Below are 25,594 nucleotides of genomic sequence, written 5' to 3'. Positions count from 1 at the left end.
AAACACATTGTAAAGGAAGAAAGCCTCCTGGGCTTGGACTCACCATTAGTCTCATCAAACAAGCCAAGCTTTGATGAAAACAACTCATTACCCAAAGTAGGGAAGAAACTTGTCTGATGTTGTTTACCATTGAGATCGCTCCATTGCTCCTTCCAAGCCGCCTGCGGATATCAGCAAAGAGGGGGAATAAAAGCCACCATTATAAACTTTCTGTCCTTAAGGTGAGGAGTTTTCCCCCTCTCTCCTTTATTTGGTTTTGGTTGTGGAAAACAAGTTTTTCCCAAACACTGACTAATTCAGCAGTTTGGGTCAGCTCCAAAGTATGAAGTGGCTTGTGAACAGAATGCCTCCAATGCTCAGCCTTGCGCCCCCACAACCTTTTTTTAATATATACATGACATTTGTTTTCCTGTGTCTCTTGGCTCATGGACTGGTGGTGGAGCCTGTAAAACAAATAAGTGGATACATAATGACTCTCATGCCACAACGGCATCTCATTCCCGCCAACACCATCAGCACGGTTTAGCTGCGACATTGACGCCTCCTGAGTTAGAGATGTTGTGTTGTATTGTTCAATGACCCTCTTCAAATCTTTGGAAGTACGGAGCTGAAACGTTCCTAAAAAGTTGCTGGGCCTAATTAGAATGTAATGTAATCAGTGGCATGAGTTACACAAGGCATGTGAGCTGATTCGAAACAAGGGTGAGTGAAAAGGCTGCTGTCTTAAGCACATCTACTTGAGATTATGTTCTGCTAAAATCATTTGGCTACACTTCCAAAAACTGTGTTTAGGACTTGCACAAATTGTATAATAAGATACATGAGTTTCTCTGAGTACATCTACTGAAAGCAATTCATCCCTAGAATCAGGTTTTGACAAGATTCATCACTTGGCAAGATGAATCACTTATGACAAGATTCATATGGAGGAGGAACTCCTTTGTGATAAGTAAATAGCTTGCATTTGTGCCTTGTATATTACTGAGGTTGAATGCCTTTTGAATTTCCCAAGAAGGTATGTTCTAGGTTGCCCTTGAAAACTCTGAATGACTGGGTAAAAAAAGAACTTTCATGTCCATAGGCAGTGTATGTTGGATCAATCCATCAGCTACTGATGGATGATTTAGAAGGATTGGGTCCGGCATCACATTTGCTGTGTGTCAGTATCCATACTCAGCAGTTACATCTTATTGCAACTCCTTCCTTAGAAGCATCTTTGAGGCTGAAGGTACACAAAGTAGGCAATCAACACTCATGGATGCCATAAAGATTCAGTCAGGTGTAGAGGTTTACTTAACAGGAATAAAAGCATATTGGTAGCAAATATATACAGGCATTCACCACTGCTGTGGTCAAGGCATGCTTAGAGTCCAACAAGAGCTGAATACTGTCTCTCTGCTTCTTTCACCACAAGACGCAAGCAAGAGACTCACAACAAGTTACAAGAAGTTACACAGAACCATTGTTAGCAGCACTTCCTGTCACACTGCACATGTCCAAAGAGAAGTTCCCACCGAAAATGTCCTTGCATAGACAAAACAACCTCAGCCTTCTGCTGCTTCTTGAATCTTCTTCTCTGTTCTCTGTTTCTGGAACAAATGATTCTCTCACAAACAGAGAGAATACCCCACACCCCCTCTCATTTTTACAGAAACAGTAGGAACCATGACCATGTACAGAGTGCTTACACATCGCGCACTACAAACCTCAACATTTTAACCAGTGATGGTGATAGCTATACCCAGCTCCTGGTAGTCAGAAGTATTAACTTCAACAGTGTACTCATGCTTCTGACTACCAGGAGCTGGGCATAGCTATCCCCTCTGGCTGGCCAGCTCTGGACTAGAGGGATCTTGGATCATCACTATCACTCCATACCCTACTAATAACCTTTATGTGGTTGCCTCTGGATCTGTGCCTTCCATATAGCAAGGCATGGCAAAGGCTTGCAGAGATACATTCTCTGTCCATCATACTACCAGAACCCAGAGTCTTAAAATGGTAGCTGAGAGGTACCAGAACTGAGTTCCAGTGAGTTCCAGATGAAAAAATGCCCTGAGATTAATTATGATCAAATCAGACCCCTGGAGCTGCGACACTGGAACTGGCATCCTGCCTTTAACAGATGATCAGATTTTTTTAAAGAAAACTTTTTATTTCATCCCATCCTAGGGCATGGGATACTGGCTGCTTCATGGGAATGCCAACATTGATGAAAATACAATACGTTTTGGTTTGCGTAAGTATGGTGGCGCCTATTTAGCCTTATGCTGTCAACCAAGACTGGTGAACCTCTGTCATTCTGAAAGGTCTGAGAGTCCTACGTCGTGAGGGTGAAGGAGTACACCGGCCCATCATTTCCCCATTCCTAACCCAACTATGCCAGTCACTCTGTGTCTATACTTTTGTGGTTAAAAATAAAAGTATTATTTGAGCTGCTATCTGTCCTCCACACAGCGCTCTCAGTGATTTTTACTCTAGCTGGCCAATAATGAGGTGCAGGATATTAAAAAAAACAAAACCCTCCTTGCCTGCAATAACTACTGTATATTTGCTCGTAAGGCAGAATGAATCTTGATGAACAATGTGGTTCTAATATCTGCCCCAATGAAATCAAAGGGGGATATTTTCCCTTTCTTTTTCTTCATCTTCTGCTTCTTTCTCTCTCTTTTTAAAGTTTTATAAAAGGAGTTAACTTAATTTCAAGAGCCGGTGTGTTTTTCATTAGCAACACAGCCCTTTGAAATCTGTCTGAAGAATGCCCAGCAGAAAAACAGAAATTGATATACAGTAAAAGGGTTTGCCTGGAGATGTCCCCTGTACCATGTTACCTTTAGCAGTGCAATGGCTTGGAGGGAAGAGAGATACAAGGGGAGAGGCAAGCCAGATCGCTTCTCTGCAGCCTCAGTGTCTTCTCAGGAGGAGGAGCTCAAGCATGATCAGGCCTTAGGACTGAAAAATCTGCAAATCTTCTTGTCAGTCTTTTTTTTTTTTTTGATGGAGAGAGAAGGAATGGGCAAATCTGTCAATTCTGATTTCTCATTTTCCTGATTGTAAGTTCAGTTCTTCCACATTTCTGCATCAGATGGTGATATTTTAAAAAATGTTCTCATGAAAATAATTTGAATTTCTTCCAATATGCACAATTCTGCCTCTCGTGCATCTTTTTGCAGGATACTAATGTTTGCATCTTCATGCATGCTTTACCCTAGTAAATGCATTGCATGGCTGGAGAACTGCATTGCCAAATTCAGAGAAGTGCGAATTTCAAAGGATGGTTGTGGTTCGGTTTGAATATTGTTTCAGAAAGTGTGAATTAAGTCGGTTCACCTTCTATTGTGAGCTGAATCAAAATTCTCCCCCATTCCTAGGAGTCAGCAAATCCAGTGGGGACTCACTCTGCAGACTTTGCTTGTTATCACTCAACTGTAAGAGAAATGTAATAGTTGAGCTTGGATGGAAACAAAATGATGTTCTTCCAGAAGGCCTTAGCTACTGCCTTCAACAAGTCATCTATTTGGATTAGAGCTTTTTTGGAGGTGGGAGAGGGATGGGGGGAAGGAAAGACAGGACAGGGCTATTATGATATACATCTAGCAAAGCACATGCTTCACAAAGAGAGGGCAGAATTCAATGAATGAAAGTCCCATCAGTAGCAGCCCTGCACAAGGACTCCTGCTTGTGCAATGGGGCTGTCCCCATCTCCTTCCCTTGTGCTCCCAAAATCGGTTATTTTTGAGGGGTGTGTGTGCCAGGAAATCCCTGGAACAGCACATGGTGGGAGGTGGGAGGAGAATGGGGGGTTGTTGTGATGGAAAATATATTTGTGTGAGGCTTCCTGCTACTGGATGAACAAATAGTCAGATTTGGTGCAAGAAGGCAGTTTCCTTCAGTGAATGCATGACCTGATATGATGCGTGTGATCCCTCTGCTAGTGTACATATCTCCCCCAGCAATGGCTTAAGAACTGATGGAAAGTGACACTAATCTGTGACTCAGCTGCAAACACATATGAAAGGCAACAAACAGATGGGCCTTTCAGATGTTGGACCTTCATCCACCCAAACAACAAGGAAGTGTGTGTATGAATGGAGAGAAATCTTGGTGTTTTCCTCTCCTACTTTCCCCTCCCTATCTTTTTGCTTCACCTTACAAAGCACACTGAGGATCTGATGGATGCTTTGATATAACACACATTTTTGTGCTGCAAATACCATCATGCTCTAAATTATTTAATGCCTGTATGAAGCTGCTGGAAGGAGTCAGATGGAGATTTGGAGCACAGTGTTATCAGTATGCTGAAATAACTAAATAAATCATCAGCAACAGCAACAGCAACAGGAGCAGCAACCCCAGTCAGCAAAGCAAGGGTGATGGAAGTGATAGTTCAACAACATCTGGATGGCACTAGGCTGGGGAACGATGCTATGGAGACACTAATAGTTGGCTGGACAAACCTAAGTCAATAGTTTGCAGTAGGGTTGATATAAACTGATAGGGATGGATGACAAGAAGTTCTGGAATTCAAACATCCAAAAGTCTTAGCAGTATGCAGTAATGATCCACAGAGAACTTCTGTTACCTCTTGCTCTTTAGGCTCACTCCTACAATCATTCACAAAAACTGAATCTCTGAAACAATGCAGTTGATTGCTTTCTGAAGTATTCCGGTGGAGCCAAAAGGAAAATCTGAGTTTATCTCAGCTTCCTTTGGTGGTCACATGAAGCCAATTAATGACTCCATTAATTCAGTATGGGAATAATGCCATGGTTTGTAGAGTTAAGGAGATGTCAGTGGTTTTGATTATTATTGAACTTCCTCTCATATAATTGATAATTACACAGTGGACGTGTCCCTTTTTTGTTGTGAATTACAGTGAACAAGAAAGAAAATAAATAAAATAGTTCTGTGGTCTTCTTAAATTCTGTGGGCATCCTGAGGATCATGGAAGGGAGAAAGAGGGAGAAGAGACCAGAATAGCTGTCATGGAATAGTTGACCTTTCTGGCCTTCTGATCCTCCACTAACTTAGCTACTGCAAAACCAGCTGTGGAACTAAAAACTACTTTGACGTCATGCCTGTAAGTTCCTAATTAGTTAATTTCCCAAACAATATGGGCCCCAAGTGGCTTAGCTTCACCTTTTGCCCTGGGCCAACTCACCCAATTTAGTGGTTCAAGGTTCAATCTTATGTCAAGGAAAGACACTTCTTTTCACCTCATTGTATCCTTATGAATCGGCCACATTATGTCATTTATTCCTGTCCTGCGTTAACTTTAAACTGGTGTGCTACCTGGAGTCAACCACATGCTCAATGACCCTAATTACCAAGGATTTACAGGTAGCCACATATTTAAGAGTTCACTTTAATCTCCTCGTTAGGGCAAGCAGATCTGCATACTCTTTAAGAGGCTACAACAGGTGTAGGACTTAGTGTAAATGCAGAGATGCCTTTTCTTCCATTTTTTCATTGGTGCACTGTAGAACAACAGGGTGATGCAGAAATTGTAGGATTCTGGACATACAATTTAATACAATGTTTCTAATGCTCTGTTCACATGTCATTCTAATTGTTTCCTTTGGATCAGTCTGTTAGCTCAGTTGTTGAAGCCAATGTCTATTTATGAAACGTTAAACTTTGGTTATCAAAAGTATTCTTTATTTGCTCTGCCTTTTTTCCTGCTTTTATGAATAAAAAGTAATGAACAAGAGAGAAACTTTACTTGCAGTAATTTCAATTTTATCTTTCACTTTTCTATGACATTAGAGATTATTTGATCATGTTTTATGCTTTGGTGTAGAAAGACAGCATAGAAATGCTTAAAATAAAGATGACATCTTTAAAGGGAAAAAAATTAAATTAATGAAATTAGTTATTTATGAATATAATGAATCTTTGCGGCATTCTTGATGCAAGCTGTGATTTGTTCATGGACCCTGGTATTGTTTAGGTAAGAAAATAAGCATACCAGATGGTTCTGCTTCAACAACAGTAATTTGCCAATGGACATTTGCTGCTGATATTTTTAATAGCACTTGAATTGCCAAATATAAGCCTTGAAAGTATTCTTCATCTTCTTTTTAGTGACAGAAGTGCAGGATTTAAGAGCACTGGAACTATCATACTGGGTAGGCCAGTATCCAAAGTGGGCAGGGCCAGTGAGATGTCACTAGGATGCATTGTGTGATGGTGACTGTCACCCCTCTGTAGCTGGCTCAGAATGTGCAACTCTGCTACTTCTCTTTATAATAAATTGGTAGATTTATCTTCCTCAGTGCTGCTTGGCCTTCCCCAATACGTCAGTTAAAAATGTCCTGTACAGACATCTTTATTTTGCAAATAGCAGCAATAATTCAAGTGCAGCCCACATGTTCCTTTTGTCCCCCCCCCCATGGTTCCAGCAATTACTACAGCTGTACCAGTTACCCCAAAACTGCCTTACTAATCTAGACTCTGTAACATTTCCTGTTGAGTTGAACTGAACAAGTGGAAGATATATCAGTTCTGAAAATGCTACCTTGGAAGCCTCAAGGACCTAAATTTGAGGGCAAAGCTAGATGCCTTGGAAGACACTGAGCTGCAGTCATAGATGGCAGTCCTCCTCTTCCCTGTAATGCCAAGTGAGGCATCATCAGGCTACAAGTTATCTCACCCCTGCTTCACACCCTCTGCTTCCATTGGTGGGAGTAGGGAAAGTCATGAAGTCATAAAGGTCACATTATGTGGGGAGATATGGCGAGAGCAACATAATACCAGACTACACCCTGATTTGGGCACAGGTGGGCATGTTTTGGATGACTTATCTATTGTCTGCAGCAGCTTTGAAGTCTGGAAATAAGGCATGAAACAAAGTGGCCATATGCTTGGAAGAAATAAAAAAAGAAACAGAAACACTTCAATACTTTGTAGACAGACTGGTGGGAAAGAATATCAATGTTCAAACATCACATTAACCCTATGGTTGTATGGCAAGATAATATGACAAGGTAAGCATGCACTTGTGGGTCATCAGACAACAAGTATATCCTGGTACCATCAGCACTGTCCATGTCATATTTTTCTTTATGTCTTGCCTTAGCTCAAACAATCCTCCAAAGAGGGTTTGAAAAGACACCATTCCAACCTTCCTCAGATGATTTTTCTTGGAATGTCCACACAGGACTCATTCTTTTCATGGTATTTTTCTGCCATGCAAACTCAGCCAGCTATAGACAAGAGTTACTTTGTTATGCTCATTAGAGTCCTTTAATTGGATGAAGAAGAAAAAAACCGGACTCTTCTTTAAGAAGTTTCTAATTTAATAAGTGAAATGTCAAGAAAAAATCAATGAAAGTCTGTTTCCATCTTGCGCTATTATGTACAACATTAGACAGCTTTTATGTTCTGTTTATTGGTTTGCTTTCTCCTTTCTTTGTTTCTGAAGCATTTTAAAATGCGTAAATTTCAAGAGAGCCAAGTTGAGAGGCAACATTACAAGAGATTCATTTGGCTTCACTGGCAAAGGAAAAGTATCAGAAGACCGCTAACAAGACATTCATAGCTACAGACTACATGGGGGTATGGAGCTGAGGTGAAGGGGGAGCTGAACCCCTGACGTTTACTGATTGTGATATTTTTTTCCTGAGGTATGAAATGTTCGTAAATTGCTGCAGAACCCCTGCAGTGTTGAGAGGGACTTGATCAGCCAACCTGGAAGGAGAAAACCGCAAGCAACTTGTTAACATTATTCCCCCTACAGAGAGGGAGAAAGAATGCCTTTTCCAGTTCATAAACGCAATCTGGTTCACTGGAGAAATGCTTTCACCCGGATGTGGCAGTTTTTATAGGCGTGCGAATATGAAACAGAATACGCAAAGGAAAGTATTACGGTTTAGAGCCTGATAAAATATGGTGCCACCCTGTTCTGATCTCCCTTAACCTCTGTGCATTATGCTCAGAATCAAAACAGGACCAGCAAAACGAGAAAGTTATGCTTGAAACAAGAAACTCTGAACATGCATGCTGACACTGTAATATGGAGCCCAACATTTCAGGAGTGTGAATATCAGTGTACAGCTCAGGGGTTGAACAGCTGCTTTTCATGCAGGTTCAATCTCCAGCATCTCCAGGATGGGTAGAGACCCCTGCCTGAAATCCTGGGAAGCTGAATAACTTGTAGACTTCCAGATGTTGCTGGACCTCAGCAACATCTGCCCCAGCGAGGATGATCAATGGTCAGGAATGGAATTTGTAGTTCAACAGCATCTGGAGGGCCACATATTAGCCATCCGAGTTTTAGGCAATGCTGAGCTAGATGGACCAGTTGTCCGATTCAGCCTAAGGTAGCCTTCTTATTTCTTTATTAAATTTGTTAGTCACTTTATTTTGCCCAGGGCAACCCAAAGCAACTTGCAAGCAAGCAAGCAAACAAAAACAACCCACAGAGATACATTAAAGCCAAGGGGAAAAGCAAACCTCATAGGTCTCAGACAAAACAAGCCTCAGTCTAAAATTCCCAGCTCCATTTCTAATGGAGGCTTTGTGCCACATATCTGGTATTCATTCAACTGATTTGGCTTCCCACACAGCTGGAGTTGCATGCACTACAACAACCAAATGCATACCTACTACAGGCAATTTTTTGAGCATATTTGTGAAAGCCAGTAGGGAAAGTGGGTAGGAGTGACCAGGCAAAAGTTTATCCAATGGAAAGCTGTGGAAATGGGGCCTAGTCAGAACTAACCACATCCATTGAGTTCAGTGGGATTAACTTCTCAAGATTAACTGTGGCTGGGTTTTGCCCTGGACGTGTGCATGTAGGAGTAACAATTTCTCTCACATTAACCTGTCAGATGATCTGGGACTATTTTGCTCCACCCTTTCTGAAGCAGAATCTGTCAGGGCACAGACTAGGGTCTTGCAACAAATCCTACATTATGCAATAGTCTCTTTGGAGAAATCTATCGAGCTTCTTGGGTTTTCTTTTCCATGGTTCAGTTAGCTTTCTGTTTGCCAAGGCCTTCAGTTGATTAAGCAGTTGATCACAATCTGACATTATTTTTTATGTTATTTAAATGTTTGCTACTTTCATGTTACTTTCATGTTTATATCTTACTCTTTGTTTACCTGAACTTTAAGTAAGAGTGCAGGGAGGGGACTGAGTGGGAAACTGGCAGGTCTGGTTTTGTGGGAGTTTTTGGTTACTCCAGTGCTATCATTGCAGTTGACTCTAATCCTGGAATGAGTTTTGTTTAGTGTTCTGGGAGCTTTTATATTGTAATCTTATCTGCTTTGTATTGGCTGACTGAGTTCTGAGAGAGGTTTTCAAAAGACAGGGAGCTGTGGGGCTGGGTTGGTTGCCGCCATTCAGACACAAATGGGCAAAGAGTATTTGGGGGCAGAGGTCTGATGTGACATTAAAGGACAAAGGCTAAGCATCTGGGACTATTCCTACTCTTCGTCATGTTTACAACCCCCTGAAGCTGAATTGGTTAATAAAATCAGAAATCTGCCTGGATGAGTTGGCTGTGTGTGTTATCTCATCCCAGCTTTATCCTCCAGGTTTCAGAGTGAAGACTTAAAGGGAAATGAAGCAGGGTCATGCTGGTCTCTTATGAGTCCCTTTCCCTGATCAGGTGCCCTGTCCAGCAGTTTCCAGGTTCTGAGTGGCAGGATTGGGATTCTGTTGATGATCTGCTAACTCTACTGCCTGAGCTTCCTGAGGTGCTTTCTGCTGTGAAAATGGATATCTCCAGATAAGTGAATCTGGGGAGACTTCTGTCTTCACACTAAGGCCTTCTTAGTGTCAACTGACAGCTTTTGGTTGACCAAAAATGAGGGCATCCTTTTGGATTTTCTATCTCAGGCACTAAAATATCTCAAACCAAGAACTGGGCCACCTGCAGACTACCTGTTTACTGAACATTGCCAACCGTTTAACAAGTATTCATTCAGAACTGTTTGCCAGGAGGTTATACAACACTGTGTCAAACAACCGTTCCAGTGCAAATTCCCCATCACTTTCCTTACCACAAACACTCCTTAAAAAAAAAGAGCTGTTTTGTTGTGCAAGAGCACCAACTCCAATTGCAGAGTTTGAAATTGCAGCAGAATCCTACCCACAAAATAGTGACAGTCTGGCTAGCTCCTTGTGCAAACGGAGAGTACACCACAGAGAGGGGGAAGCCAACACGATGCCCTGCAGATATTGTGGGTTACAATTCCTGTCATCTTCCTTCAGCATGACCATTAAACAGGAATGATGGGAGTTATAGTTTACAGCATCTGGAGGGCCCTGCATTGGCCGCCTGTGCCTCATAGAATGTGCTCCAGAAATGAATTCTGGCCTGGTCTCCTTGTGCTCCATGCAAATGGGAAATACACCACAGAACTCACCCATGTCCATCTTCCTGTCTATAGTCCTACCATAGCTGTCAATGTTTCCCTTTTTTTAAGGGAAATTCCCTTATTCCGAATAGGATTCCTCACAAGAAAAGGGAAAAGTTGACAGCTATGAGTCCTACCCCTTGGCCCCACAGTGCCAACAGTGGCCCCAGGACATCCTGTCAGCAGATATCAATATCCAGAGCACCATTAATTGAAATGTCAAAGGGAACAACAACACAGCTACATAAAACCCTAAAACTTACCAAACCACCCTGGGGGTGGTTGGGTGGGGGAGATTTAGTTGGACAGTTTTGGAAACCGTGAAAGGAAGTGAATTAAATGATCCTCTTTTTTCTCCCTTCAGTCCCATCTCATAAGGAAAACTGTTATTCGACTGGAAATTGAATTCACATGAAGGTAATTAGAGAAGCCAGCAAACTTCTGATTACATTTTCTCAGGAAAAATGAATGAACAAATGAATAAATACAAACAAAACAAACATATAGGACATCCTGAGAAAGGAAGGGTTCGTTGTGCAACTGTTATCTGTGGTTTGTGGTGGTGGTGGTGGTGGAGATAGGCATTGCATTCTGTTGCAGAACAGATTCTGCTCTTGTAATAAGGGAACATAGCCATCAGGATTAGCAGCAATTCATAGCTTTGTCCTCCATGAATTTGTTTAATCCTCTTTTAAAGCCATCCAAGATATTGGCCATCACTGACTCTGGTGGGAGTTAATTCCATAGTTCACTTAACTATGGAATAAGTTAAGTATGAATAAGTACTTTCTTTTGTCTAGTCCTGAATATTCCAATGTTCAGTTTCACTGAGTGTGCTTGAGTTCTAGTTTTATAAGAGAGGGAAGGGAGGGAAACCCCACCTACTTTCATGCCATGCATAATTTTATACACCTCTATGAAGCCATCTCTTACTTGTCTTTCCTCTAAATCAAAAAGGCCCAAATGTTATAATCGTCCCTCACAGCTTACATCTGAGTAGCCAAGCATAGGCTTGTCTCATTATTGTGGCACAAGCTTTCATAGGCTAAAACCCATTTCATCTGACCCAGAGGAGTATCATTTGCTATCTCTTTTGATATTTTGCTCAATAGCTCGTTGAGCAATGGGCCTTACCTGCTTCCATTCTAGTCTATTTTTGCTGTTTCCAGGGCACCATACTTTTCTCTCCGCACAAACAAGATTTTGTTTGTGCAACAATCTGGCTAACTTTAGAAACCAGCCCCCCATTTGCAAAACTAATTTTAAAGGGATTATAGTGAACCACTTGTAAACTATGTCCAATAATAAGAGGACTTAGAACAGGGGCTGTAAGAGGGTCTAAGTGACTGTCCTGGGGACTCAGATCATTTCCTGATGGTTAACAGCTCCTTCCCCCAACAATCAAAATGCAGTGATTGGACCTTTAGGATTCAAGCGGAGATGTGTGAAAAATTGAGAGAGGTTGATGCATACCAGGTGGCCGATTTATATTTCCTACTATCGAATGCTTTTGTTGGCTACACAGGCACAATGCATCTATGCGGCCACTTGAGTTTGCACAGTGCCATATGTACAGCTCAAACCTGTATATTTGCTGATACCCACACCTATGGGAAATCAAATGCAACCAATAAATAGCTGAATTCTCTGTATTTCCCAAAATCTACAAGGAGTCTGGTGCTATCACCAGTTCACTATAGCTTCAATGACTGTAACTAACTGCACAGCAAAACGCAGCTTCTGGAAATCCTCTAGAAGCAGCAGAGCAGAAAACATCCTGTTATTAATATCATCTGGATAGCTGTGCTTGGAAGAGGGATCTCCGTGGCACAGATTGAAAATGTTCAGAAGTGAGTGAGGCAGAGAGGTACAATGAAAATTAAACACAAAGAATTCCAAGGGGTATTTCACATTTTATGGCCTTTGGGTGTCACTCTGCTTGGTGGCTCATAATGAGCTAATTCATGTGCTACATGGACTGAGAACACAAATTGCTCCCCAACCTACAGTGAACAGATTGAACCACACACCCCAGAAATGGAAGGTGGACATCCTTCAATTGAGTTCATTGAAGTTGGTTGAGGGCACTTTTGGAAGATATACTAGGTGTGGAAGCTTCAATATCTGTGCCTTGAAGGCCACAGAAAAAGTATGAGGCAGGAAAATAACCTTAGACAACACCTACATTCCAACTTTTCTGTTTTTGCTCCCAGGATAGGGTTTTTTTTTTAAAAAAAAAGCAGGGTGAGCTTTTCATATTCTTCCTCTCATTGGCCCCTAAGTGTGGCCATGGACTTTTAACCCTTTGAATCTGAGACATGAGATTCTAGTAAAATCAGAATTTGATGTAAGTTGCAGGGGTTTTGTACATCTTGCTTCAGGAAATGGGATGCAAAACGTCATGCCAGAAATGGGACAAGCTATAGTTTTGAGAATTATGTGTGTAGGAAAGAACACAGGTAAGAGCAGCAGTCAACTGCATCTAAAAAACTTCTTTCACGTCAAAATGGCAGGCTCAACCCAGCCTTCCCTGTAACATTCTGTTACAGTTGCTTTGCTTATTTTAATAAGAGAGCATTCAAACATGACATTCCCCCCAACTGATATGGGACAGTACAGGGAAACCAGGTGCCCTGACCATTGCCTCAGGCGGCAAATGTCATGGGAGTAGGAAGTGGTGGAAATCCAGCCTTGTGCTCCCTAAGCTCATCTCTTATCCTCAGATGTGGCAGAAGCAGTCACAGTTAAAGCAAGATTCAACCATCAGCCTGGTTGGCTTCTGTGGTTTGATTTGGCTGAGGTGCAGAGGGTGCCATTTTGTCCTTTGCCTCAGGCAGCAAAACACCTTCTTCCAGCCCTATCAAGGAATGCATTATCAACAGATTCTGCTGCATGTATAAACTGTCTCTGATCCTATGATTCAACTTTTGTGCAGTAAGAGCCAAATCTCTGACTAGCATACACTTCTAATGGCTGCCGGCCAAACCCATACATGTCGCCATCTTCTTTCCTGGTTCAAACGAAACTAATAAAAAGTAGCTGATAAAATAAGCTGGGCCGGATTTTAGTACATTGCACGTCATCAGTATTTTCACTGGCAGCTCATTACTAAAGGTGCGGAAAGCACAGAAAGTAGAAAGTGATAAATAACCCATATCAAAAAGTTGCTTGCTTGTGGATTGTGGGTTGCATGATTTGTGCCTGGAGAGCAGCAGTGTAAATGGCACTCGTTTGAGCCTGTTTTAGTACCATTTTAACAGTATTTCCAGTACTTTCCAGTGATGTATTGGCTAGTCTTGGTAGGCAGTGGTGTAGCGTGGGTTGTCAGCACCCGGGGCAAGGCAAGTAATTTGCACCCCCTAACCCGTGGATTCGCGCCCCCTAACCCATGGATTTGAGCCCCCTAACCCTAACCCCCAGATGTTGCGCCCGGTGCGGCCGCCCCCCCCCGCACCCCCACGCTATGCCACTGTTGGTAGGATTTGGACAATACTCCCAGGGGTATTTTTGAATAGGTCCTTTCCTTTCCTTGATCCCCAAGGCCTCAGCAAGAAAGGCTCCCTTTGCCCCTACTCGTGGACTATGTGCTGAGCACTGGAACGCCGTATCCATTTCTTTCAGATTTAGATCCAGCAGTCAAATTGTATGGATTCATAGGCAAATGTATGGTGCTGTTGTTGCTTTCTTTTACTTAGCCCAATAACACTTGTGCCCCTCCACATGAAATATTGCCTCCTCTAGAGTAGCTGTACTTTGCACAGCAGAAACAATTTTGAGCAGAAATCTGATGTTCAGAGTAAGATGTTCTTAGCTCCAATTCCATTAGTTGAAAAGTTGGTGTCTTTGGATGCAATTCTGTGTGCACTTACATGGGGGTAATCTTAAGTGAACACACTGGGGCATACTTCTGAGTGTTATTATCAGTAGTAGCACTGTACTACTACTATTATATCCCAAAGGAGCCCAGGAAGGCAAGCACATTAATTTTTTTAAAATACATTTTAAAAGCAGTTAAATAAATTCTCTTAAACAGTAATTTAGTAATTTCAAAGTTGCCAGAAATAGTATTTTAGCCATCAAATGAATAGGTAAACAGGAATGTTTTTAAATCCTCCTGAAAGTCACTAATGAGGGAGGGAGATGCATCTCACCAGGTGGAGGATTCCAGAAATGGGAAACCACCACTGAAAAGGTTCTGTCATGGGTCAATGCCAACCAGGCAGCCCCCTCCCCACACTGTGTTGTTAATACTCAAAGTTGTAGCTGCTTTAACTACTGACTTTTTATGTTTCTGCATTACTGTGATAACTTTTGCACAACTGTGATAACCAGGATATAAATATATATTTTTAATTATTGCCACCAATAAATAGGGTTGTGGAGGTTGCCAGAAAGATGTGTGTCTGAAAGAGAGAGAGAAAGAGAGAACTAGCAGGGGCAGAACAGTAATGCATATAGGTCATTTATTTAAGCCCTGGGGCCAGTCTGGTGCAAGTGCAGCTGAGTACCAATGATATGGCAAGTGTGTTTGCCAAACTTACAGAAGTCACGTGGAAGGAAGTTTGACTCATAGAAACCAAACTCAAATCTCATCCAGAGAGTTCCAAACAGAGCTTGTTGCATATTTGGCAACACACACAATGCAAATCTTTCCCATGTTGTGGTATCAATTTGAGCCATATAAAATACAAACTGGTTTTCCTGAATGACCATTGAGCCTCCCCAAAGTCATGACTTGTGTGATGCTGTACTTTTCTGCCCTTATAATTTATCAGGCATTATCTGTAAAGCCTCACATGATATATGTTCCATATATATGTGATGTGATGTGTGTATGTATGTGTGTGTGTGGGGGCGTACACACACACATGCATCAAAGGTCAACATCAATGTGGTTTCTGAGTAATTTTGCCCCATTAAAATGTTACCAAAGGCAGATGTTCCAGCAGGGCCCACAGGATTTATAGAGTCACTCTCCAAAGAACATATTAGCAAATATGACTGTTCTCCTGCTGAATTGTTTGCACTCTGCTTTTTCAAAAGCCTCAGTGCCCACCCCAGATTAAAGCAGCATGTTGAGCCTCCAATGAAGATGCCTTTCAACGATGCAAAACCACTAATGAGAAAACATAGACAAAAGGACAGCCAGCTTCCTAAGGCCCCATTCCTCAATTCTGAAATACCACCCGGAGTCTTTGGTCACATTGACCTGATAGACTGGGAGGTTTCTAGACCAGGAAGTTGTGTTTTCCATAGCCCCGATATCTCCTACATTTATAGCAGAGAGACAACAGGAAGAAAGAGAGAGGAACTGGAGAGCAAATTGCTCATTTTTTGTGTGTCAAGCTAGGGAGACCTCATCTTCCAAATGTTCCAGTAATTAGCCTCACTTTCTTGGCTGGTGTTAATTTGTTCCAAGTATTTGGGCTTTAGATCTAACCATGGGAACCTTGCTTCCCTGCAAAAGCCTTGCCAACTGTTACTAGACGTTTTACCACACACATGCAGGCCAAACAAAGCACAGCTAATGACAGTGTTTGCTTTGCAATGTGAAATGTATTTGTTATGAGTTCAGTGTCTCCTAATGAAGGAGAGGGAGGAGAAAGTGAAGGAAACTTGTGCGTGTGCATGATGCCTTTGACCCTGCACAGCAGGGCTATTGCTAAATCCAATTCACAAAATCAAACCTACCTAAAATGAACCAACTTCTTTGATATTTGATTCCAAATACTCTTGATCCCTCAGCTGTGGACATGCCTCGATTCCTCTGTTTTCAAAACATGTCTAAATAGGAAGGATAATCAAGATTTTGCCTGCTGTGACTTTTGGGTCAGACTCTCCTCCAAGGTTGAAGCCAGGGATTCACAGTGGGAGAGAGAATTGCTCTCATGGCCAGCCTCAGAAGAACCTTGCCAACTCAACGAAGGCTCTTATTTAAGCTCTTATTTAAGGCTCAGCCTGAAGATGACTGCTGCTGTAGCAATCTCTAACTCTGGTCTCATGAAGTCTCCAGCCTGAGCCCTGCATGGAGCTGTCCAGGGTAGTCTTGCCTCTGCTGAGGTCAGTGCTCACAGCAGATCAATGTCCTTCATAGTATTTTGTTGTTGTTGATTTTTTAAAAAAAATCTTTGAGGGCAACTTGCTGCTGTTAACATTCATTTCATGAAAACAATTTACTCACTAGAGTGTTGCTAATGATAAGAGTCTCCAGTCACAAGGTTTATGTTAGATTCACAAACATCAGAGCCAGTTAGGCCCTGAACCAAGAGCATTCAGATTGGCACATTGACAATAGACTTGAGAATGTAAAGGGGATGAAAAGTAGTGGTATTATCCAATCAAGGCTTCTGCAGGATTCAACTCCCAGACAGCCCACTTTCATATTGACCGTAGCTGGCTAGAAAATGAAATACTTCAAGTCATGTCTGAATCTCTGGTAGGGCAACAGTTAGTCTTGGTCATGATACTGTTTTCGTGCACCCATCTTCTTCCCTTTTTTATTGATTACATGAAGAAATGAATAATACATAAAACTCGTATTTTGCTTTTGAATGTATGATGTGCTTCACACACATTTTCTTGTAATTCTTACAACATCAATATTGCAGATAGGAAGCTGATGCTAAGACAGGTTGTGGATTACCCAAGGCCATTTAGCGAACTCACAACAGAACCAATATTTGAACCAGGACTTCAATTCACAACTCAGAATGCTATTACAAACTATTTATCAAATATTGTTACTGCATGGCAAATGCTGGTTACTATTATATTTCTGGAATGATGGGTGAAATCCACTCATTTCATCTGGAAATGAACTGGGTCTGCCTCTGAGTTTATTTGGAAATGCTAATTTTTTTCCTGAGAACTCTCCAAAGCTGAGAACTATCTAGGTCTGGGAATCCCCTCCACCATCACCAGCTTCTTCCTTTTCCAGTTTCCTTCCCATTTCCTACACCTTTCATCTGCTGCTAGGGAGGAGGCAGGGAAGAGGTACAATGACAACAGAGAGGATTATCTAAAGGGCTTTCTTTAAATCCCCGACTCTTTACAAGCTACTGAATATGCTTGGGCATACCATCACTGATGGGAACTCTGAAAACTGTAGTTTTGTACTCCTCCTCCTCAATGTCAGTAGAATATCACAAAAGTTGTAAGAATTACCCTGCTGGATCAGACCAGAGACTTGTGTAATCCAGCATTTTGACCAATAGTGGTGAGCCAGTAAATGAAAATGAAGGTCCCTTTGGCATTCAGAGGTTCATTGTTTTACCGGTAATTCATGGACGATCCTTTGAGGTATCATGGTTAAGAGCTGTTCATGGGTAGCCTCCCTTCAATTGACTAAAAATCAATCACATGACACAGAGATGGTGAATTATATGAGCCAAGGATGTTCTGTTAAAGAAAGCTTCCCCCCTCTTAGCCCTTAAGGTATTATAAATTTCTATTCCATCTATTTCAGATCCGTACATAACAGTAGAGATTAAATATGGCAATGACACAGAGACTGTGTATTTTGTCTTATGTGAAATAGTAGCTTGCAATGTCTTTTGCCCAAGACTATTTGACAGGGTTCTAATGTTGCTGCTTCTAGCCTTTCAACTTGGTTTAGTATGCACTTGACAGCGAATCTGAGCCATAGGTGTTGCTGTCCTTCACCTTGTTTCCAGCTTATTTTATAAGCAGGATGCACACCAGTCTTACTTAATCTCACCAGCTGAGAACGGATTTTCTGAAAATGTCTATTTATGGTGTTTTTTCATATTTTCTGTAGCCTTGTAATGGCATTTAAAGCTAAGTGTGGTTATGGTCCCGGCATGGTGCCCCACCACAGAAACCACCTCTTGCAACTTTGCTCTTGGTCTGAAAGGGTTTAGTTGTAAGCTGGCAGGATTCTGACGAAATTATCTTGCGGTGTCTTGGAAGCAAAAGGAGAGATGAGGCAGACCATGGAAAAGTGGATTGAGGGTGACCTTTCTATGTAAGGCTCCATCACAGGAAAATATTTGACTGTTACCTGGCCACAGAATTATAATTACCTGCCCTCTGAAATACATAAACAGCAGACGACATGGCCCAAAGAGATGATGAGCAGTCAGGATAGAGGGATTTTGCATATTCCTTAAACATAAAAGAGATCTCATCTTAGCAACAGAAGATTGCTTTTGACAAGCAGCATTTGGACAGCCTTTCTTCTCGCATTCAAATGAAAAGAATCTCTGCCCCCACCACATGGCCAAGAAGTACAGGAAACAGTTCTCTGTTCTACTTAGCCCAAGGATCTTCTATTCTGTTTTCAAAATTTAGTATGTGCCAGGCTCTGAGAACAAGATGGCATTTTACACAGGCACAACGAAGGACAGCACTCCTGTGATAAATGGGACACGCAGCAAAATACTGTAGTGTGAACCAAATGCTCCTGTTCAGGGTGCATGCCAGCCAGCCAGCCAGACCCTTTCCAGGACACTCCATTCTGTTCTTTCTCTTCAACAGTTTTCCGTTCCCTGCCTTAGCAAATAATAAGTACTCTGTGGCTGAGTTCTTTTTGGCCTGGGTTTTTTTTGGGGGGGGTGTGTCCTTCTTTAACCCCCCTTAAAACAAAACATGTTTGCAAGCGGGGTGGTGGGAGGCTGATACCTTCCTCTTTTGCATGGATGGTGCTGTTTTGGCTACATAAGTAGTAAATTAAATGTGGGAAAGGGCCACATTTGCTATGCATGCAGAAGGTCCCAGATTTAATCCCTAGCATCTCCAGTTAGGGCTGGAAGAGCACTTTCTTTGCAATCCTGCAAAGTCATTAACCGTCAGGGTAGACAGTAGTGAGCTAGATGCACCAATGGTCTGGCTCGGTATAAGGCAGCTTCCTGTGTTCCTATGCTTCCACCGCTTTCTGGTTTTTCAAAATTAATTTCACAATTTGGACATTGACATATTTGAGTTGATGGCCAGCAACCTCCCCTTTCTTCCAACTAGAAGTCATAGAGAGCCAAAGGTCCATCTCTAAATGTATAGATCTAATATTGGTCACTGTGTTGTTATTTTATAAATAAATAAATAAATAAATAAATAAATAAATAAATAAATTGCATGGATTCCTGGGAGATCTCATTTCCCCCTCTGATGAGCTCCTGTTGCAAGTTACAAGAACAGATCTCACATAGAGTGCGGACATGATGTACCGCCTTCCCTTTGGCGCCAACATCCAGCAGAAGAAAAGGCAGGAAAAGATCAAACATGGAAAGAACAGAAGACAGCCGAGTTGCTGCTGCTGTCTGTGCCTAGGAGAGACAAATGAGCATGAGGGAAGGAACGAGGTAGAGGATAATTACTTTCATCCCAGTTTTATTTTTATTCCCACAAATCCCAACCGCTTTTGAAGCCAATTTTCCTTTAATAAAATACACTATTAATGACTCGGAGTGGAAGCCCTTTGTTCAAAACAATACCCAATTCTCCAGATGGAATTGTTTTGCATTCTGGGCAATATACATATATGTATATTTATGAGCATGGCCCCCATTACTCTATTTTGTAAATCAAGTGAGTTATTTAAAAATATGTTGAACATGCTTTCTTCCTTTGAAATTAATTCTTCCTTGGTTCTCTCCCCCCCCCCCCACAGCCTCCCCTCTCTTTTAAAGAGAAACTGATGCCAAAGAGAAACAAGAGTGATGGCTTTCCCCATTGTTTCTGGAAGCCATTCATTTGGTATTTCTGTTCATCAGCACTTCGTAGTGAAAGACTATAAAGAGCTACTTGATGCCTCCTGCCACTTAGCACAGATATATACGCACATTTGAAACACTTGGCAAAGGGTTCGCTTTGGTTTAACAGCTTGTGAGAAACGTTGGCTACACATCTCATCCTGTGAACAGATACACTGTAGAACTCACTGAGGGGAGGCAGAGTCAAGCTACCTGCAGGAGAACTCTCATCCACAGCACTGCAATTTTCCCCAATACTCCTAGGTTATAGCCCTGCTGTGTCTGGAGAGCAGGGTGTATAGCAGCTCCCAGAAGGGGCGCCATCTTGTCCTCAGGATTGTGAGTGCCCTTCCACAATGTGGACGTGTGACACCACACACACCTGCACATAGTGTATGTGAAGTCACATGCACTATGTGCAGGCGTGTGCATGTGACGTCGCATGTCTATGTTGCGGGGGATGGCAGCAGTGACTCCTCTTCCTTCTCCTCTCTGCAGCCAGTGAGGCACCCCTTTCCATGGGGAAGGGCTCAGAGAGACTGCCTCCATGCCTGAGCCCCTCACCAAGTCCCTCACTCACTTCTCTCTCAGAGGCAGCACAGCTGCTGCCTGCTGGCTTTTTTCATTGGCTTTGTGGGTGCTTGGCTCCCACAGTTATATTATTGTGCATGCCCAAACACCCATGGCCCCCAGGAGTTGGCTCCTATGGCTCCCAGAGAGGTCCATTATTATCAAATCATATCCTGCTCTCTTAAGCTGCTCCTGTTGTGACAAATGTACTGCAATGTGTTAGGCTGTGGGTTCTTAACCTTTCTAACTCCAAGGCACAGTTGGGAAAGCTGAAAATTATTTGTGCCCAACAGCCACAAAAGGGTAGTGCAACCTAAAAACTTCCTTTGCATTCCCAATTTGTTGTATATATTTTCTTCTTCTTCTTCTTCTTCTTCTTCTTCTTCTTCTTCTTCTTCTTCTTCTTCTTCTTCTTCTTCTTCTTCTTCTATTACTTCTAACACTCTCTCTAATTTCCTTCAGCACCTTCTCCAGAGGAGGGAAGATTCTCTTTCCATGCTTTCTCCTCCACAGTACAGTGGTACCTTGGGTTAAGGACTTAATTCGTTCTGGAGGTCCGTTCTTAACCCGAAACTGTCCTTAACCTGAGGTACCACTTTAGCTAATGGGGCCTCCTGCTGCTGCCACACGATTTCTGTTCACATCCTGAAGCAAAGTTCTTAACCTGAGGTACTATTTCTGGGTTAGCGGAGTCTATAACCTGAAGCAACTGTAACGCGAGGTACCACTGTAAACTCTTGTCTCTCATTTTCAGCATGTAGGGGCTGCTGGGCTGCTACTGGTCCAACGAAAAGGCTATGTCATAGCTGAGTGAGGTTAGTGAGGAGGCCCTAAGGCCTCACTGAAATTGGACAGAGGCCCCAGCCCACCACTGGAGCAGCACTGTGCTAGGCTGTACATGTCAAGTGAAATTTCTCCCAGCCTTTACCTAGGTCCTAGGAGCACCTGAAAGGTCATTCTTTCTCAACCCCTCACCTGTCCTGTTGCAGTTCTAGTCCTGAAGAAGGACAAGCTTTCCAAGGGAGAGACATAAGGGAGAGTCGCTGCATGCCTTGAATTGCGTGCCCCTTTTCTTTGAATAACAAATACCCCTAGATACGAAGGATGGCCATGTGTCAGGCTTCACATTCCGCCATTTGAAGGTGTCTTCCTTTTGAAGGGCTGCCTGGTCCAATTGAAGTTTAATGATAAAGAACCATAAGAAGGGAGAGCAGCAGTTTTGAAGCTGCCCATCAACAGTCAGCATATGGACAGCAGATTGAGGAGGCACACTGGTGACCTGGTCACAGCCTTCCCCAGTGTAGTAAGACATACTATATTTCTATTTAAATTCCAGCAATAATTTCTCTGTGTGCATCTATACATACAAATGAGCATGCACACATTTTGTTGGTGGCATTTCCAATTCTTTTTATGATATGTAAGTAGCCACCCCATCTGCAAGGGTGCATTTGAAACTGTTTAAGAAGTAGAAGCCCAAAGGCCATTAAATATATGTATATATTCTGGTCCGTATCTTTTGAAAACAAAGGACCATCTATGAATAATGGGAAGGTGATGGGTAACATTAAAAACAGCTATTATTGCAGCAGTTATGATTAGGCAATTATAATTAGAAAATAGAAATCCTGGGTGTTAGTTTTTCAGCAATAATGCTGAAAACTTACAGTACAGCATAGTTATTTTAGGGAAGAGGAAGGAAGGAGAGAAGCAATGAAGACACAAGAGACAGTAGTTCTCTTGCAGAAAATGCTCCAGTTGAGAAAATGAGAAAAATAATTCTTCTCCCTGTTAAAATAAAGTTATCCGCTCAATTCATAATAGCTCAGGTCAACATGCTAGGTTTCCTCTCATGATGAAATATTTGTACTTGGAACACAGTATTATAGCCCAGGAGAAAGTAATGCAACCAGTTACAGCAAAACAAAACATATGAACAATAAACAGAGCATGCCTTGATGTGAGCAAAAATGCACACAGGGTTAGAAGGAGGGCATGACTCTAGGTAGAATACTGTTAACACTACTGGAACCTGGCATGGATCCCACTTTGTGAAACTTCATGCCAAGTTTGGTGATGATATCTTGAGAGGCATCCAAAACTATGGAGAAAAAAATGGATAAGCCACTTCCCAAAATATATAGTAGATAGAGAGACTGAGCCTAGATGGGAGCCTATAGCTTAACACTCTAAAGTCCATTGCTCCAATATCAGATCTGCTAAGTGAGCAGCTTGTACCCAAACTTGGTGCTGTTCTCCCTCTGTCCCCCCGCCCAGTGACTATATCTACACACCCACCCCATGATAATACAATTCCCAGTCTAAAGGGGGGGGGGGATAAAGACACACCCCTTTCTCCAAATTGGTCCTCTCCCTCCAGAAGAATTTTTGGCTATTCCTTTAGCCATTGTTAAGGCCAGCTGCTGAAAAAAAAATCTGCTAACTACCTTTACCAAAGGATGATTAAACCACATGAGGTTTACCTTTACAGTACTCAGATGTATTTTCAGTATTGCAGCCGGGTATTAAATGTAGAATTTCAGGTTGCTTGAAAAGCAACACAGCGGAATGTTAAAAACATAAGCTGACAAAGTGGTCTCTACCCTTTGAAATCCTAGGTTACAATAAATATGCAAGCAAGTCTTTTGAGTGCCTTAGGACTCTGTCATTTTTGCCATAAAATTTATTTACCTATTAAATAAATGTGGTATAGTGGTATAGTGGTTAAGAGCAGTAGTCACGTAATCTGGTGAACCAGGTTTGCGTCTCCGCTCCTCCACATGCAGCTGCTGGGTGACCTTGGGCCAGTCACACTTCTTTGAAGTCTCTCAGCCCCACTCACCTCACAGAGTGTTTGTTGTGGGAGAGGAAGGAAAAGGAGAATGTTAGCCGCTTTGAGACTCCTTAAAGGGAATGAAAGGCAGGATATCAAATCCAAACTCTTCTTATTATGTTCCCTTATTACAGCATGCTTATTAAAGCTAAATTAAAATATGTTTTCAAGCAAAAATGATTGAGTTTGTTTTATGTTAAGAGTAAGACTTCAGCCCTTCAGCGGAGGTGCTTCCAGTCTCTTATTATTTTCAGGAGGGATCTAATCACATATCAGGAAATTCAGATTGCACAATTAAAGCTGAGCAGTGCTCTGGCATAATGAACCCACTCCTCCTCAGAATAGGACTTTCTGCGTAAGGTAAGTGATGGTCAAATGCACTGGAAAGTGTGGGATAACAATGGCTCAACTCAACATCATATAACCTCACTGCAAACAAATCAGAATGAATGCTCAATAAACTGCTGAATTTGTTTAACTTCCCCACAAACTTGGTGCAAGTGAATCAGGATGAATGTTCAATAAGCAGGATGTCTTCCAACTAAACTTGGTTAGGTTTATTGGGATATAAGAATCGAAACATTGAGACATTGGGATATAAGAATCGCAACCATTAGTCACTTCAACAGCTCATCTAACAAGAACAAGTAACTGACAAACATGAAACCTAGGACAAACTAGTGCAATTGCATTCCACCCACAATGAAGGTCTCATGGGTTTGAGTCTGTCAGGAATGAAAACTAGTATCTGCTCTATGAGCACTGAAATGCTATCTTCTTTTATACACTTTTAAGAATGGAAATGCTTTTCTGGAGATCTGAACAACCTTCACAAACCTAAGGAGGGGGTGGGGAAGCAACACCCTAAATGATAAATATTTCAGCTTCATCCCATTGAAATTAAGAGTTTTCCTTTGAGGCTGCCTGAAGGACCTAGCCTTAGCTTCACTAGATGTGCCCTCAGAGAGGTTATCTTGGAATCAAAAATCCTCTGTTGCGTGACTATCCATTGTTTATAGATTCGTCTAACTGACTTCATATGTATCTGGTCTGGGGAAACTGATGTTATTAAAACACAACACTGAGACATTGAGCTCTGATAGCAGTTCAACGTGAACAAATAAAGCAAGAGTTTTCCCTAAAGTAAAGCCAAGCAAGGATCCCGGCCTTCGCATGAACTGCTGGGATGAAAGGAGGATGTGATACCATCATCTGAACATTGACCTTTGCAATGTTGTTTCTTTTTCCAACCCGGAGCCCATTCCTCTGTGTGTGTGTGTGTGTGTGTGTGTGTGTGTGTGTGCTTGCTTCTCTTTCTCTCTCCCCCTTTCATCCCCTCTGGCCAACTTTCACAAATACACAGAGCAGGTAGACTACAAGCAGTAAAGCTTTTCTGAAATGTTTTGGCTCGATTTGTTGCCCTTATGTCCCAATAAGAGAGGAATGTGGATTGTTAACCTGACCTCTGTCCAAAACAAAAATCAATTGTGTTTTCTGGAAACATACCTCCTCCCAATTTCCCCCCCTAATAAACTGCATTAAAGATCACTTGCAAGCCAGAGGTGGAAATTGTAACTGAAAGCTAACGTATCACCAGTAGCTTATGTATAAGGATTTTTTGTCTGTTTTGCACAAAATCAAGTTGAAAGTGCAATCCTCACCACATCTGCTCAGCAGTGAGTCAACAGAACTTTCTCCCAAGTAAGTGTGCTTAGGATTGCAGAATTTGATCCTCTAAAGAATTTGATCCTCTTAATTAAGTGTAAAATTTCTACAAGTTACAAATTCTAGTATGTTGTGCAATTCCACACATGCACCACTGGGGTGTCCCTAGAGACATTAAAGTACTCATTTTTATTTTAAATTTTAATCACCCCTACAATGAATTCATTCCCAGGTGGTCATGGTCATCTAGATTCTAGGCCAACCCCTGCAGGAATCTCAAACAAAGGATCCATGATTGATGACCATCCAGCCTCTGCTTAAAAACCTCCAATGAAGAAGGGTCCACCACCTTCCAAGGAAGTCTGTTCCAATGTCAAATAGCTCTTAGCATCAAAAAGTTCTTCTTAATGCTTAGCTGGAATCTTCTTTCTTGTAACAGCTGTGTGTAGCAACT

The 25,594-nt window shown here is 42.0% G+C and overlaps 1 long non-coding RNA gene across 1 annotated transcript in view; it reads left to right on the top strand.

Annotated features, from left to right (window-relative positions):
* LOC309359063 overlaps positions 1-25,594 on the top strand; it is a 43,512-nt gene that overhangs the window by 16,372 nt on the left and 1,546 nt on the right. The window contains exon 2 of the long non-coding RNA XR_014163712.1: positions 23,730-23,835. This is a non-coding gene — a long non-coding RNA (uncharacterized lncRNA). The remainder of the gene's footprint in view (positions 1-23,729; positions 23,836-25,594) is intronic.

This window comes from Podarcis melisellensis (genome assembly GCF_964234715.1).
Source record: "Podarcis melisellensis genome assembly, chromosome: 1".
Taxonomy (NCBI): Eukaryota; Metazoa; Chordata; class Lepidosauria; order Squamata; family Lacertidae; genus Podarcis; species Podarcis melisellensis.
This window is presented reverse-complemented; position numbering and strand designations above follow the sequence as displayed.